We start from the raw sequence: 14,271 nt of genomic DNA on the forward strand, positions 1-14,271 counted from the left end.
TTTTCCTTCCCACTGTCACCAAATTGCTTGATCATCTGGGATCGTATGATTGTTGTGTTTTTCTCTGTATTTATTATTGTAGGGCCTACCTTACAATATAAAGCACATTGAGGTGACTGTTGTAGTGATTTGGAGCTGTATAAATAAAACTGAATTGAACTTAATTGAACTGAAGGCCGAATAGTCAGTTTTGTTGCCCAAGTGGACATGAATACCATGTTGAAATGCATCATAACTTATATATGAGCGTTTATGTAGCCCTGCACCGTACTGAAAAATGTCTGTGTTGGAATAATGACCATGAAGAAAGGGAAGCTGCATGCTTTGTATTCCATACAGAGCAGCTTTCCAGGATTCACAGTTAAAAATAAGCTTTTTTTAATGACACGCTTGTGCAGTGCCTCAGTGCACAGCCGAGGCGATCAGGTGTGTGAAGGTGTTCAGAGCAGTTTGAGCAGCTGGCTCACAGACTGACTTACACTGACTGCTCCTTACTTTTGCACTGAATAGAATAAATGTATTAGACCGTCTGTTATGAAAACAGGAAAACACAAATATTTTCGAAATCTGTTGTGAACTTCAAAAGTAAAAGTAACCGTTTTGAGCCTGTAAACTGGAGTTCTCTGAAAAGCAATGAAGCATAACATTCATCCACCAAGGATCATTTCTGTTCAGGAATTCAAATAAATGAAGGAACTTACTGGATAAATATTCATATCAAGCATTTATTTTTCTTTAATTTACAAATATTATTATTATTTCTTTTTTAGCTGATAAGATGCATTATGAGGAGACTAGAACAGTCCTTTTACTGTGATTATGCATGGCAGCTGCTTTAGTGTAAAAATAAGGTTCATAAACAAAGGAAGGCTTATTCTTTTTTTCTTTTTTTTTTGCTAAACCAGCCTCTCTGTCTCTGTGTATTTATTTCATTCAGCCTGACAGACCTGACTGCTGCATTGTTGCAGGGGTTACATCAGACTGCGGTCTGGCAACACAACCACTCTGAATTTTCCTCATTTATCATCTCATCAAAACAGAAAATGAACAGAAACCAATTAATGTGACTGAATAACCCTTCATACCACTACACTGCTCCTGAAAGTTTGCTCATACACACGTGAAGACCAAACTAATGAAAGCCAAAGAGGCAGATAGAAGACACGGCTGGAAGGCTGAGCACAGCCGCAACATGAAAACCACTGACAAAGGAAGTGAAATGATCTGCTGGGAACTCTGTGGTCCTGGCTCACCAGGAAATCACCAGAACACCACCAGAGACCTGCGCTATGAAACAAGCTGAACACAGCCCAATATCTCCTTATCGTGTGTTATGTGAGTGATAAGGGACCGAGCCAAAACCTGCTTTAAATTCCAGGCCTCAGATGAACAGGTATAACTTGCACAAACTAACCAGACAGTCCCGTTAAACAGGGTGCTGATGCGTCGACAGTAAACACAAGCAGGTAACCTGTAGGATTACAGAAACCTCAGAGAACTTTAGCAAGAGAAAGATCACCAACAGAGCTAACACCTGACGTTTAAAAAGTGAGGCAGCATAGTTTTATGATTTATCCTGTAGTTTTTTCATCTTCCATTCAGTTATGAAATATGCAGGATTTGGAGGAGAGGACGGGAAGCTTTAGTTGTACTTTGACTGATCACATTCAAGCAGATCTTCACTGGTTTACTCAACAAGTAAACAGTTTATTTGCCGAAATTAAATGTCAGAAACATCTGCAATGCTCTAATTTCAGGTTAGCTTTTAAAATGTAAAATCTATGGCAGTAAATGATGATGAATGGAAGGCCCTCAGAGGGCATGTCAGCAGGGGGTTTTCCAGACCGAGCACTGTCTGGACCGAGCTAAAATTCAAACTGATGTTTTCTGGCTGGAACAAAAAAGATTTTTTTTTTGGGCACCTTGTGGGATCTTTACTGGTTTCAAGTGTCGATTGTTGTAATGAGACGCAGAAGCAGTTCAGGATTTGCAGCCCTCTGCAGTTTTCTGGATCAGAATTCACGACTTACTTTTTTCGTTTGGAGGTGAATTTCCCAGATAAGCAGAGTATGATGCATCGCTGTTTACTGCCCATCTCTTGACTGCTCTCCCTCCGCTCCTCTAGTTTTAACATCTCCTTTGACATTTCCTTTTCCTGCTCGTGAAGTGATGAGCGCTCATGATAAATATCTGGAATATGAACATACACCCTGTTTTCCTGTTGCACTGTGAAACGTGAACAGACCATGAATATTAATCAAATTCTTTTTCACTTTGCCAAGGGAAAAGGAGAACTTCCCTTCAGTAAGACTCAGCAGCAAATGTAAATCTTCAGTGCCTTGCTCAAGGACATGTGTGCAGGCTATTAGTAAAGGAAAAAAAAGAACAGTTAGCCTCAAATAAATCTTAAATATAGCAAATGGTGCTGATTCCACAGTGGTAACAATCCTCTATTTGTCAGTTCACTTCTGTTTGCATTAAAAAAAACCTGATTCTCTGTTTTTATAAACATGAAGCAATAATTTTGTGCAAAATGCAACAGAAATATATAATATTAACAGTTTTTATCAAGGAAAATATAGTTGGTATATACAGAATTTACAACAGTCAAGTCCATTTTATTTGTTTTTCCTGAATCATGTGTGAAAAATCATGTCTGATTTTAACGATCATGATGTGCAGTATTTGTTTACAAGCAGATATTTCTCGAGTTTTTTTCAATGTTTTAATGAAAGCATTACATAATGTGGATGATGGAATCCAAATCTACAGTTACACTTTCCTATTAAACATTCTGGTCACTCTGAACTTCTGATATAAATTTATTGATGCATTTTTTTAATACAAGCCATCATGAGGACGTGTGCAGAAATGTTTAAAAAGTGTGAGGCTGAATACATCATGTAACCCAGTGAGTTTACACGACTCAGTAATGCACTACAACATGTTATTGTTAATTGGGATTTATCATTACTCTGTTAATCACTGAGTTGATCAAAAATAAATCAATAATAAAAGATAAATACTATAAATATAAGAATAAAACCCAAAGAGTATATTTAACACCCCTACAGGTTAGGAAGGAACAAGCCCCGCCTTCCCCTGCTCTGTACCGTCATGTGCTCAGACACAGAGAGAGACGGAGGTGCAGGAGACCATCGCTGATTTTCACCGCCAAGCTTTTTGCTGGAAAATAACTATTAACTTGATAAATTGAGCAAATATCCATACCGGAGATCTGCATGGACCTTGGAGAAACGGACCTGATTTATTGTGAACATTTCGGACCTTGAAACCATCACGGTGAGTCAGAAGCTGTTAAGGTAACCTTGAAGCTAAAAAGCTAACAAGAAGTTAACAGGGAATATAATGGCCCAATTTCAATGTTGTAGATCTGCGCGGGAGCGGATGAAGTGGACAAGATCCTCTCTGAGAGTTGAACAAGATCCTCTCTGAGAGTTGAACAAGATCCTCTCTGAGAGTTGAACAAGATCCTCTCTGAGAGTTGAACAAGATCCTCTCTGAGAGTTGAACATTAGAAGCGTGCTGGTGAGTTAAACTGGGACTGGGCGAATCAGGCTAATTGAAAGCTAACTAGCCTAATGCTCATAGCTGCAGCTGTAGCTGACCACGTTTTCACTGTGGGAGAACACACGGGGTTTCTCATGGAGTTCAGCCATTTTGAGCACTCAGCTTGTGTGCTGATGATATTCTAGTATTACTTGTTGAATATTAAATGCACTAAAATTAGATGATGGAATAAGTTAATGTTGATCTTAAAGGTCATGAATCTACTTTATTTTGTTACATTTGATGCTCGAGCGGCACTGGATAGATGTCCGTGTGTATTCTTACTGTGCTGATACGTTACCACATACTGTAAAACTACAGCCTGTGGGTTTTTGTATATTCTTTTCATAATTTTATTTTGTACATTGAGTGTAAATAATATATTGCTTCATTGCTATGCAGTGTATAGCAATGCTCCTGTAATTCAGTTAAAGGGCAATACTGTAAAAAACCAATCTACCATAGTTTATGGTTTATTTCTGATTTCTGATAGAAATGTGCACCTTGATGATAGAATAAGCTGATTGTGATTTAAAGATTGCATTCATGATTAAGATGCACTGTATAGACTATAGTTAGAAATTAGAATTAATGTTTTGTGCTTGTTTTGTTATAGCACTTACATTATTTACATATGGCCATGTATATCTTTAGAGTGTGAACTGAATTAGTAATAGTCCTGTTGTTTACAGGCTAGGTTTTTTTTATGGGATCGTGAGACCTGGATCTCTTCCTGACGAGGAAGATGGCGAGCCTTTCCCTTTGAACCGAACCACAGCCATTCCGAGTTGGCCCAGAAGGGCAGGTTGCTCTTCTCTCACGAACAATCGCAACAGTGCGGTAGGACGAAATCTCACCAATCACAAACTTTTGACCTGTTGGATTTGACTTGACTGAACACTGACTATTAAGCCGGCAAGACTGACATATCTGAGCTCAGATAGGATTCTGATTGTTATTATTATTGCTGTCACTGTATTTTATTTTATGTTTTCATTCCTGTTCATGAAATGCTGTTAAATTGTTGCTAAATAGTTTAATACAATTCATAGCAACTTTACCTGTGGCTCCACGCAACTCACTATCCCTCCTACGAATCTAGCTATTGGCCCATTCTCTCCATCTTACTTTAATTTCCCCTACCCTATCCTGTACTGGGCTACAATCACATTTCACCTGTTTTTCTCGTTTCATGCTCATTTGCTGTTTTGTTAGTTTGAGTTTGGTTTATGAAAAATTGCATTCGGATTCAAATGTGCCTCATTGTGATTTACATTGTATCCAACAGTGAAAATGAACGGTGAAACTAAAACATGCTTATCTTAAATGACACCTTCAGAATGACACCGTCCTCTCGAATGAGTCATTATGAAATCATAACTGTGGATTTATGTTTTATAAATCACAATATACAAAATCAATATGTGCCACTGGTAGTTATAAAACAATATACATCCTTAAACATTACTTATAACAACAAGTATTTACTGTTAGTATTCTCAGTTCAACACAGGCTTCCAGTGATTTGGAAATTGTAATTTTTCTTCTTTCTTTTTTTTTTTTTACATTTTACGATGTCCAAACTCTTTTAAGAAATTGGGCTGTGATTCGTTTTTTCCTGTCTTAATCCACTTTTCAGCTTCCACATAACATTTGAAACGGATAAATGAAGACTATTTCATTTTGACGTGCACGCCTGACTTCTCCAGCAGATGAACCTTATGCATATATATGTTTTAGAAATGGGGCCAGATTACATACAGTCTGTAATAAATCCCAGGCTCCCCTGAAGCTCGAACACAATAAATCACATGCTGTTTCTTTTCCCTTCCCCATGTTTCTTCTTTACTGCATTCCCTTTCAATCACCTTTCTTCTTATCTCTCCAATCCTTTCCTCTCATCTCCTTTTCTTGTTTCATTAGGTTCATTGAAAATAAAAGTGAGCTGCTGATAAAAAACAGGCTGGGTCGGTCATCAGTCGTTCAGTACGACAGACCAACATTTGATTTTCTGCTTTGAAATAAGAGCTTGAAACAGTAAACCGAGGTGCCTTCTCACTTCCCATAAAACATGGTTTAGGGGAAGGAGGAGGGATGAGGTCGGCCAAACATCAGACCTCATAAACCCGTACGTACCATATATATAAAGTGTGGTCGGAAGGAAGGGGAGCTGGAGGGGGGCAGCAAGGTTACACTTAGAAGTCATTTAGGTAAACCGAGTCCATTCCTGAGCTCAACTGCTGTATGGATGTGGTAGGTCAGGCAACATTTGCATACCGCCTTTTTTTAACAAAAGCAAGGAAAGTGTCATTTATCCCCATAGCAACCTTTACAATAATTAACCCTTTGAAATGGTAAACAAGCCTCACTTTAAACTGAGCAACACAACAAAGTGCTCAACTTGGAGTTCCGTGTTTGGCATGAGGACGGTTCAGTATGTGCAGGAGTCAGGGATAAAGCTACCAAACATTTGGAGGTAATCTAACAGTGTTTACTTAATAGGTCTCTCCCAACAAAAAGGTAACACAATGGTGACTGAGCATGACTGAGGTGACTCGTATTTATTAAGACTTTTGTGAACTGGATGTCTGTGATTGCTACTAGAATCAATACACGTTCCTGCTCATGCAAAGCCAACATTTCCTACAGCTGCTATTTCAAATAAACAATATTTAGCTAGCGAAATACACCAGATGACTGGTTGCCTACTGTTTGTTAGTGCTATGGTAACACTATGCTAAGTGTACTGTGTTAATCATCAAAACTCTGTTTACGGAACAAGACATGGTTCGTTGATGACGGGATGCAGGGGGCACTGTAAGCAGTTAGATGACAACCTGCACACCTGCATTGTCTCAGAGACTCCCTCTGTGAGTGTAATTTATGGTCCTGCAAACGTGGCCATCTGTGTAGTGCAGGTAAGGGTGTCAAAGATAAGGCCCGGGGGACAGAATTGGCCCGGCGAAGACTTAATAAATGGATGTGGATGACCCATGTGTCAACACGAAAGGAGGAATAGCAGAGTTCACCAGGAAAAGGAGACTTCCTCTCTCTCTCCTCGGCCGGCTGACGACCAGCAGTAGCACAAATAAGAGTTGCATCTGTCTGCCTCCAGCCAACAACAAACCGCTTTCACGCTTAGGCATAAAACAAGCATGATGCTGCTTCCAGCTTTTGGCAGAGCCGTGCAGTCTGCAGCGTGAAATCAGATCACTCAGCTGATAGAAGGAGATAAAAACATTTGCTGTTACCGCCAGTCACAGCGCTCGGAGAAGGTTTTGTGAGGTTTGTGCAGGAGGCTTGCCACTTTGATGCCAAGCACGTTCAGGTAGAGTCCTGTTATAGGTAAAGTACAATAGCATGTTGTCAGGCCAGCATCCTGCCCCATCTCGTCACTACTCTAATCTTTGACTATATAACAGTAATTAGTTATTCAATGCTAATAGAAACTAAAACCACATAAACAATGTAATAAATAATGTTCAGTTTATCTGTTCAGATGTATCCTCATTATAAAGGTTTTGAAGTAAAGTATGAGAGTAGTAAAACATATCAACATACCTATAATATTTGACGTGCAGTTACAAACATCTGTGGAGAGAACTGCAGTTCGATTTTTTTGTTGTACATCAGGCTTTTGTAACAAATTACTTCATCAGTAAACACACCTGCAGGCCATCAGGTAACAATTTTGTGGGTTATAAAAACCTTTGAACTCGGAGAGAACACTGCATAAACAACCTACCACACAAGATTATAGAGGACATTTAATTGAATTAATTGAGCTTTTTAAACACATTAATCTTTGTTTTCTTCAAGTGTGCATTACAGTGAAAAGCTGGAGGACAAAATCAGTGTGTGGTTGCCATAAATTCACATTAAAACTAATAAAGGAAATGTAATTAGGATATCACATGTCAGTTGGCTCGCTCCAAGTAACGATTTACCAAGGCTGTCACTTTTATGACAGGTTCATCATTTTCTGTCTGTTCACATGAAGGCATCTGGTTTGATGCTTTCTTTTCCTTTGTCATAAAAAAAACAAACAAACTGGAAGCAAACTGCATCATATTTCCTCTCCAGTGACGTGTTAAGTTCCCCGTGAGCTCTTGTTGAGGCTCACATTTACAGCTTTTCCAAATCATTACAAATTGAAAACCCATTTAAGTCAAGCACCAGTCATAATAAATCAAATCTCCACCGCAGTTGGTTTTCTGCTTTTCTGTTTATTTGCTCTGATATTGCATCTGAACATAACTTTTTCCAGTGAAGAGCTATCTTTTAGCAATGTTATGATCATTCATTTCCCCCTCGAGCTCCAAACAGTTTCACTGCTAATGGGTCTAGAGCTTTTTGAAAAATACAAATAGGAACAAACTAATAAGAAACAGCTCTTGATGATTTCTTGGCATATGGCGCTTGTGGGACCTGAGGCTGCGTTCAAAAAACCCTCTTGCCACACTTGGCAGATCCTGATCCCACAACATGCTCGTTTCTTATATGAAGAATTAAAATTGATTAAGGCTGATGGAGTAAAAACATGATTGCTGTAAAAACATGCATCTATAACCCAACAAAGAAATGTAAAAATTCACCTAGTTTAAAGCTTATAAATGCTCTTGTTTGCTTTGCAGCCTTTATACGTTTTTGCTGTTTGATGAGGTTTGGTTTCCAAAATAGTCATGATGTCAGATATTAGGTGAGTTCAAAGAAACTTGCAATGAACCCAGAGAGTGTGTTCTGGTGTCAAACAGCATCATTCAGCAGAATGTGCAGAAGAAACAACAGTTACAGACGTCTCCCCTGTGCGACTTAAAGCCACGGCGAGCCGTCTCCATTGTTCTGTGAACAACCACATGTTGCGTTCCCCAAGTTCCTTTTGCCGGCTCATCTGTCAGAGCTCTGTTTTGATCTTTGAGGACCAAGCCTTTTCCAGAATTAATCACACAATGCCTCAATCCGTTACCAATCAGTGGTGGTCGCCTGCCAGAATTCTTATTAGAGTGTCTTGCTGAGCCTCAGTTTTTAAAAAAAAATTCCCCGTCTGGCCTCACCCCAGTCATCTTTTGGAACAAATCTGATCTGCTGTGGTTCCACCTCATAGGGACTCAAATGGTCTGGTGCTAGCATCTTGGTGCCAAATAATACAGGACACCTTCAGAGGTCTGTTGGAGTTTAGGACTTTGTAGGTCAGAACTGTGTAGTCGGAGGTAGGGGTAAAGAAAATTTCCTTTTCTGTTCCTACAGGTACAGTCTACACAAAGGTAAGTGCAGGAGAGAAGTATCTCACATTTTCTATATGTACTTTTCAAATTAGGAATCACAATGTCCACATTCTGCAGTGGCTTCTGTTTTCTTTTGGCTTTTGGCTTTTATAAATTTCCATTTGGAGGATGATGGAGAATGATCTCAAAATAAATAGTGACGCTGCAAAAACCTCAGTCTTTGCAAAATCAGAGTCCACGATTAAAACTCTGATGTACCTTTAGATGTGGTGGGGTGCCACTGTTGGACCTAAAGGTATAGTAGGATTCTTTATTTTGTGATGCAGAGACTCTGGCTCCTTTCAGAGGGCCTTGATATAGTTGGGGGCATTTTGGGAAGTTCGGAGGTGGTGTTGTGGGTTGTGGGTTTAGCTGGTTGGTTGGTATTCAGAGGGCAGGAGATGTGTAGGTGGAGTGGCTTCAGACCAGAAGCGTCTGCTTCCAGACTCAGACTGTATGATGTGGTGTTTTCTCCAGCACAAATCCACCGGCTCACGGCTGTCACAGCAACAACAAAGTGAGAAAATGCTTCCTGAATCAAAGCAAACCGACTCAAGTGCTGAGGTGTAATTATACAAGCGCAGATGGAGCCGTCGACCTGGCCAGACGACCACAGACCCTTTTTTTAAACACTGTTGTACACATTTGTGTGCAAGTCTGCGTACATCTGTGCTTTCAATTATTCAAACTGAGAGATGAACAGGTTGTTTTTCTCCACTAAAGCCCATCTGTTTGGGCCTCTAAGGAGGGGTCGATCATGCAGGCAGAACACCATTGAAGAAGAATTAGCAGTAATTTATCCTTCTAATACAGCTCACTGATCTTCACCGTGTGTTAAAGTCTTTACTGGTGAGGAAAAATGAGAGAATGTGAGGAAATGGTTATCAGACTGTGAGGGGAGAAAATGAGATCCACATGAAAAACAGGCACAGACAACTGAGACAAATCGAACCAAACATCACATCGATAATGAAGTCTTTGACAGTGTAAAACATCCTTCACTTATTTAACAGCAGTGCAGATGAATTTAAAATACGAGCTCATATTTAAATCATAACCCAAATTAACAGGCGACACAGTGCAGTGGTCGGTACTGTCCCCTCACAGGAAGAAGGTCTCGCTGTGCCTGTCAAGGACGTTAATTTTAGTCCTTCAGAGACTTTCAGCCCCATGTGCATCAGGTTAACTGGTGATTCAATAACTCTGAATTGGACACAAAAATGAAATGGAAACCAAAATTAAGCTGTTAATTTTAATAGACTTACACCAAATCACCAAACACATCTCCACATGCTCACTGACTGGCAAGACTGAGATCTGTATTTATAATAGTCAAAGATCACACTGACTCAGTTTTATTAACGCTGTTCTAACAACCATCAACTACTACACGATTGATCTGACTGAGTGTAAGGACAAATACTCTGGGACATTCAGAACATGTCTCTGTCTGGGAGGTCTCTGATGCAGAAAAGTTCATTCAGATTCTGTTCAGCAGAACAACAACACAAAAAGGCTTTCGAAAGCTGAAGAGAACCAGTCAATATAAGGGATTTTGTTTGGTGACCCTCAGGTGCAAAACACTTCAAAACACCAAAACCCAACATTTCATAAAACATAAGAATGGAAAAAATAAACACAACAACCTCAAGACCGCTAATTTCCATCTCTACAAAGATTACAGTTAGAGTGACCCACAGAGAGAGAACCGACACCAGAATGAAAAAACCCAGACTGAAAGAGAGTGGAAGGATCTTCTAATGTTTCACAAACAGTGAAAAATGTAACATCCTTTAATGTTCAAAGACGACTCCTTTAGTGAAATCTGTGACCCGTAAGCTATTACTTAAGATTACACTCAACTGTCACTGTGTTAGTAACACCTGGGTTTCATGGCTTTGACATCTTTTTGCCTCCAGAACTGAGAAATGTACCATGTCAACCCATCAAAAATCGATATGGCAACATGACATTTGTTGTTTGCAAAACTTGTGCATATGATGATGCCATTTATATTTGCATTTAAAGTTATGAAATATGATTCATTAAACATGTTTGTGGTTGTTACAGTAAAAATAACTTTTTCTACTCGAATTTTATGGGTTTTTTTTTCTGATTTTAGATCAATTGTGTTAATACAGTATGCCAAAATGAAAACATAACTGTAAATTCAGACATGTGAGGTTGTGCTGAAAAGGATGATACCAAATTTTTCGGTAAGTGAATGTGTTTAATTGTAGGCAGGGACATTACTGGATATTCTTTTGTTATTGCTACAGAATAATTTATGTTATACTTTGTTATTGCTACAGAAGAATATTGATTTTATTGTTTTACATTTACAATTTTTTTTCCTGGGGACCCTGTGACACCCCATCGAAGAGCCGTAGTCTGTGGATCTCTTAAGATCTCGCTGTTGGGTTTGTAAGGCCATGTTACTCCTCAATTTCTATCTTGTTCAAAGAGAAGATATAAAACAAAGATCTAAGCTAATCGACCTTAGTGTTCTGCTTTTTAAAAATAAGAATCGATAAGAGAATCGATAAAGAATCGAATCATTAAACATAATCGAAGATGGAATCGGAATCGTGAAAATCTTATTAATTCCCATCCCTATCTGACACACAACACAAAACTAGAAATCTAGCAATCTAAACAACATAGAGTCAGGAACACCAATGTGTAAGTATCACGTACCTGTGGATCCTTTGTGCCTGTCAGAGTGAAATTCAGCTCAAAGCTTTGCTCTGTGACCTTGGATTTTCAGCTGGAGCTGGATGCCAGCCTCACCTTTTCTCGCAGCTCAACAAAGATTTTTTCATTTCCAAAGCTCAAGTTGGCTTGTTTTCAACAGCGCAAGAACATTTCAATTCAATTTTATTTTATTGATAAAATTGAATTGAAATAAAAAGTATGTGTGAAACACTGAGTTCATATTTCTGTTTCATTAAAGATCCAACCCTGTATCCTTCACATGCCCTGCTTGTCTCTCAGGAATGTTGATCCGGTCTTTGACTGGTGGACAGAAAATATGGGGTGGATTTGTGGGCAGAATTAGGTGGTTTTTATACTAAAGCTGATCAGGACATTCTGTTCATGGGAGCTCATAAAATCTGCCTGTGTGTATTTTTTCTTTGTGTCCAGTTGAAGCAGACAGCATGCTTTTATTGCTCCTGTATGTCCATCATTTTTTCCAAGATGAGTTTGATGTGCATTCTCATCATCGGGGAATTTCAAACCAAAATGTATTTGATGTATTTAAAGTAATGGAGAAAATAAATATACATGGAGAATACTAAATCCAAATTTTAGACACCTCAATGTTACATCAGATGTAAGCTGGCAAAAATGTGAAGCTGACTGAAAAAAGCTTTGTGCCAAACTTTGTTAAACATGTAATAAAATCGTATGTTTTATTTCACTTCATTCAGCGTGCTGCGTTCCAAAAGAACCTCCTCAGGAATAAAATCTGTTTGTTGTTCTACAATGAACAAGTGTGCATTATATACATAATAAAGGCCATAATAGGAACACTGGGATTCCAAAATCCATCATTTTTAATTTGTTTCAATTCAGCTTTATTTATACAGTGCAAAACCAGAACAACAGTCGCCTCAAGGTGCTTTATATTGTAAGGTAAAAGAAGAGAAAAAGAGAAAACTGTGGGCGTGAGATGAACAGGTGCAGTACTTAACCGAATTTCCCAGAGGAACCCGCCCGAGGGATTAATAAAGTTCTATCTTATCTTATCTTACTTCTTTTGTTGCTTTTTGTTTGAAAAAGGTGGGTTTGATTCTTGAGGAGTTGCTGTCATGACTCATCCAGTGATTTCACTCCCTGGTCAGTCAGTGGCATGCAGTCTGTTGAAACTGTTTTTCAGCTCCACTCAGTTTGTTTGGAATTCTGGTAGTTAAGTAGGTACTAAGAAGTACCTGTGATCAGGTACTGCTACCTAATGGTAAACACCTAATGGAAATGAGGCATATGTATTGCAATTGTATTGTAACTTATCTCCCTGGATACCAGATTTAGGGGTGTGGCCACATTGATTAACAGATATCCTGACACAGAACAATGGAGCCAATCAGTGTCTGCTTAGCCTCACTTCTGCTATTCCTGATTAATTTCTGTTATTCAGCTGTGGTCAATGAAATTCTCTTATGTATTTATATTTAGTTTGTTAGCACTAACTGACAAATTTGTGTCTCTGCATTGCACCTGTACTGTTTATGAATGTAGCTTGCTAGCCAGGTTTGCTAATGTTAGATGATAACTTAGCATTCCTCTTTTCATACATATGAGGTAACGTCTGGCATCATAAAAAACAAAACACAAAAACTGGATTAAAGCAGAATCAGAAATTAATGTGTGACGTCATGATGACTACAAACCGTCGTTTAGTTTGTTTGTGACTAAATTAAAGAGACAGAGTTGCAGTTCCTCTAATGCCTGCTTGGATTTGACTTCAAAAACAGGTCAGAATCTCAAAAAGTTTGTTCCTCATTTTGATCTGGTTGAGTCTGTAAATGTCACAGTCCCCGGCGTCTCAGACTGTTAAAGACAGACATTTAAATTCCACATCATTTCCCAGCAGTTTGTGCACATTTTGGTCCTCCCTACAAATTCCAACATTTTTTTACCTGCAGCTCCACAGCTACTTTAGTGTGCTGTTATATATTATGCACAAATGCAAAGAAGAGATTGCCCTGTTTATGAACAAAAATAAATTTAAAAAGCCAAGAGTGCACCTGGGAAGCAGATTTGTGTGGATATTTGTGCCATGTAAGTTGACAGAGGGTGGATTAATGAAAAAGCTGTACGGTATAGTCTGCCATGTCCCTGCACTTAATAAGACACTGGATGGGATAATACACAGTGGAAGAGAGGAGGGGTCGTGAACACATGCATTATTCAGGATTGCATTAGTTCCTCAAGCTGTTGTTACCAGGTGTAACTTTAGATGGTTGACATTTTCTAGCCAAAGTACTTTCAATCATTCTATTAGTAATTTTGGGTTATTCATTTCACCACAAACACATGACCATCAGAAAAAAGGCCAGAGTAGAAGTGGAAAGCTGTTGCTCTATCAGAACAATTAAGCCTGTGTAATAGAAGAATATAATGATGAAGGACTAAGATTTGGTCTAAGGTTTCTCACCTTGACTCATCCTCACACACTCCAGGGAACAGGGAGGGAGCTAATCAATCAGACATTCCTCCAAGTCCACAATATCATACCACCATACTGTGGACAGATGGGAATGTTGAATCAGAAACAGCAGGGAGGGCCTCTCTGGAGTTAGATAACTTGACTTGAAGATGAGAGAAAAATGGAGAACAACAGTTACAACTGATATGAAAAACTCCTGTGGTTAAACTGCAAAAACTCGGACTGTAATGAGATGAGCTAATCTTTTTCAGATGTCATTAACATTAA

The sequence above is a fragment of the Mchenga conophoros genome, linkage group LG15 (genome assembly GCF_057382185.1).
Source record: "Mchenga conophoros isolate Kocher_MC1m ecotype Shallow Benthic linkage group LG15, M_conophoros_male_GT1.1, whole genome shotgun sequence".
NCBI lineage: Eukaryota > Metazoa > Chordata > Actinopteri > Cichliformes > Cichlidae > Mchenga > Mchenga conophoros.